This window comes from Myodes glareolus, chromosome 17, assembly GCF_982192425.1.
Source record: "Myodes glareolus chromosome 17, mMyoGla1.1, whole genome shotgun sequence".
NCBI lineage: Eukaryota > Metazoa > Chordata > Mammalia > Rodentia > Cricetidae > Myodes > Myodes glareolus.
The window spans coordinates 64,894,805-64,898,809 of NC_142042.1; the positions used below are offsets into that span (position 1 = coordinate 64,894,805).

Consider the following 4,005-nt stretch of genomic DNA (forward strand, 5'->3'; position numbering starts at 1 on the left):
AATTCCAGTTCCCACTCCCTCTCTTCCTCCTACTCCCCCTTCCCTCCTTCTCCCCACCATCCACTCCTCAGAGAGTGAAAGGCTTCTTATGGGGAGTCAACAGTCTGGCATATCACTTTGAGGCAGGATCAAGGTTCTTCCACTGTATCTAGGCTGAACCTGCATAAGACCAACTAGGCTCTCTGAATGAATTTATGAGTAACATTTGTTTGTCTTGGGAAGTCTGTGAGGCCACTAGCAATGAGACTAGGATTTATGCCTAGTGTAGGGACTGACTGTTTGGAGTTTCTATTATAATGAAAGTCATTAATTGATCTCAGAAATTTTATCAGTGGGTGTTTCCTTAGCATCCTTCAGCAGAGTAGAATTTAATAGATCTTCTCAAATATTTGTTTCTGCTGTTCTCTACATACATAAAAGGCAAATGGTCCTTTTGTGGTCTCAATTCATTTAAAAAATTAAGATGGCTTTGTACTTGGATCATGGTTCTCTCTATCTCTAAACCCATGCATGTTTGCTAAAGGAAAATCCAAAATCTCTGGGACAAAAGAAAACAATTTCTTTTTCTATTGCCATTAATCTCATTATCCTTAGGTTTCCATTTCATTCTTTAAAGCGTTTCTGAAGATCTAAACATTATATCAACATTCATAAGACTGTGTATGTATATAAAACCTTTCTGTTATCATATTAATGGCCACATACAGCATTAACTGAGTCTAGAAATGAGCTTCATCTAGCTTCTTGTACATAATTTCAGACGTTAAACTAAAGCAGTTGACTAGGAACAAAGTTTTTGCACCCTGGATGTATTTAGCAGATTGCGGTCCTTTAACCTATGTTGATGATGATGTGGAGGATGCAGATGGAAGAGGATGTAGTACACAGGGTAGTATAAATGATGTAGATCAGTACCTTCTAAATTATCACTTACTTAGTGCTAAGTAGGCACCTCGGATTGTGTCAAACAGCATGCAGTAGTTCAATTGTGACCAAAGGCAAGACTTTGGCAAGCAGGAATTTCCACAAGTAACATTAACGAGAAAATGTTCAACATCTTTAGCCATGAGAGAACTGAAGACCAAATTCATGCCAGAAGACCATTTTGCCCATGTAAGAATGAGGACCATCAAAATAATAACAAGTCCTGGCAGAGGTTGGAGGGAAAAAAAGACAAAGTCCCAGAATGTAAGAAAATAGATTAACCCATCAAATTTGGAAATCCCAGTGTGGGGTTTCCTCCAAAAAATAACATTAAAGCAGAATGATCATATGATTCAGCATCATCACTTGGGTTCAAAAGAAAAATATCAAATACAACATAGAATATAGATGTCTGCATATCCATCTGTATTTCAGAAGTATTCCTAACATACAAGGTAAATAAATCAGTACAGCTGCACACCAGAAGTGGATGGGATAAGAAAATGTGGCACTTTCGTGGACTGAAGTTCTGTCTCAAAAAACTGTGATATTGTGCCCTCTGCAAGAAAATAAATGAAACTGCATGCCATCATATTAAGAGAACTAAATTCAGTCTTAAATACAAGGTTGGCACTGAACTTTCAAATAATGAAGGAAGAAAACATAACAAGAGTAGGCTGATGTAGATATGTAACTACTACATCAGATGAAGGGGACAACTGAGAGCAAAATGCATGGGGTGTAGGGAGAAAATGTGTCCTAAGTGCCACATGATTATCTTAATATCACATAATCTTCTTAAATAGCATGAGCTAATAGAGAGATGGTAGTTGTGCAAAATAAAACTCTTTCTCTCAAGCAAACAAACACTAAGCAATCTTTATTACGACCCAAAATACAGTCATAATCTGCTTACAACAGCATGATCTGGGGATCAAAGAATAAAAAAAATGTAACAGGAGCATATCAGGAAAGTAATAGAATCAGGTTTAAAAGAAATAAAAGAATTCATGAGTACTATCAACCAGAGTGTAGTTTATTTAGGAAATGAAGTCACAGTGACAATAACCAAGGGGGAATGCCTTCTGTATGATGAGTCATCACAGACACAAGGAGGGCAAAGGGTGGACAAGATCCTTCTGCATCCACGACAGGCTTTGAAGTAAGATGGAAGGGTTCTGTGGAAGTATGGGAGACAGATTTCCTCCTCTTCTCTTGGTCCTGGTGACTGCTGAAGCACTCAGTTGCTCTTGGGTGGGCACTTCTGCTGGCAGGGTGTAGGAGGTTGCACAGGAGGGCACTTCTGCTGGCATGGCTGAGGGTGGCATGGCTCTGGGCACTGTGGAGGAGGACAAGGCTCAGAGCACTTTTGGGGAGGACAAGGCTCTGGACACTTTGGGGGAGGGCAAGGCTCAGGGCACTTTGTGGGTGGGCACACAGGAGGAGGCTGGCAGGGCTGCTTGCACTGCTGCTCTTGGTAAGACATCGTGCTAAAGTCTCAGGATCTGAAAGACATTACATGAGAGTGTTAGGGGTGATACACACAGAGAAGATAGATGAAGACATCCGTTTCTCTCTCCACACAAGCACATCTTCCCCAATCCTGTCTTAGGACAGCCGGGCCCTTCCCTTTCCTGTTAGCAATCTGTGACTCTAGCTTTGGGAGATGACCTTCTTTTCATGCCTTATTCAAGCAAAAAATACTTTATTTCGGTGAAACAAGTAAGGCTGATTTCACACAAAAATTCCTTTGAGACAGAGAGTCTCAAGTTCTGGAACACTGAGCAATTTGAGAACCCATCCTTGTCTCCCTTGTAACATCCCAGCACCTTGCCTGGGATTGCAGAATAAAGAACAGCTCAGGAAAGTCCCAGGTTCTGATATCTGTTAAAGTATAGGGCTCTGAAAAGGATACCAAAAGATGCATTTGAAAGAGAAAAATACTCTGTACAATATCCTACCAAATAAAAGGAACAACCACCTTTCGCAGTGGGCCTTGTATCCATTGCTATATTTCTGGTTGCTAAGCTGTTGCTCTTCATCTCATGAATACAACCGAACTCATCACACTTAGTCCCTCAAAACTGACTGCAGCATATAAGCAGACCATAAAGATAAACCAACCCAAGAAACACTCACCAGGTTCTCCAAACTCGGAGTCCAGGACTTGACCACCAGGAGTCTGCAGTCACACAGTCAAGGGCCTCTTTATAGGACTGGCTGCCCCGCCCAGTGAGAGTAGAGCTGTGATTGTGGGCAGGTCCAAGAATTTCCCAACCAAAATGCAAATCCATGTATGACTGTCCTGACTGGGACTCTACAAACTAGAAAATATCCTGTTCCTGGACACCATCGCTGTAGAGTCCTGTGACTCAGTGGGCCCTCCTGTCTTTTCAGTTTCAGCAAGATCTCCCCAGTTATCTCAGTTGTATTTCTTGATTGAAGACAATGTTTTTTTCTTTGTTACACTTCTCTTGTGCCCTGTTTGCTCTGCTTCGGCTCACTGATATTCTCTGGTGCACTGGCACATTTGCCTGTGTGCTGAAAGGAGGACAGTGTTACAGGGAACCCCAGCTGTGCTTTCAGCTGCATCTTTGACAACCCTGTTCCCGGAGACAACTCAGGATTCCTGCCTAGATTTAATCCTTTTCTGTAATCATAGAAAATTAAATATGTTGTTCATAGGGAAGGCTGCTGGGCTTGGGACTTACCCTGATACACTTCAGAACTGCCATCTCTAACAACATAAATATTGGGGGTATATATTTAGACTCCCCTCTACTTATTTTTATAAGGCTGCTTTATCGTGACGATAAATGAAATAAAACCACATGTGCCCTAAGCATGTCTTCCTTAGGTGGTCAGCATGAAGACTCATGACCTCCCACATTTCTCTTGTGTGAAGAGCTGTTGAGTCCATCTTGCCTGTGGTACACACCAACTGGAGTTCTGGGATCTCTCAAAACACATAGTAAGATGACTCTTTCATACATATCACAGGTACTCATTCTTTCACATACACACAGACAGACATCAACAGATAGACAGAACATAAGTATTACATTTTTATCTACTACATAG

The 4,005-nt window shown here is 41.4% G+C and overlaps 1 long non-coding RNA gene across 1 annotated transcript; it reads right to left on the bottom strand.

Moving 5' to 3' along the window:
• Positions 1-1,939: 1,939 nt before the first annotated feature.
• On the bottom strand, positions 1,940-3,151 carry LOC125406395 (uncharacterized). The gene is made up of 2 exons (XR_007233889.2): positions 3,064-3,151; positions 1,940-2,429 (listed from the first exon to the last, which is right to left on the bottom strand). It is a non-coding gene; the product is annotated as an uncharacterized LOC125406395 (long non-coding RNA).
• Between the last annotated feature and the right edge of the window lie 854 nt (positions 3,152-4,005).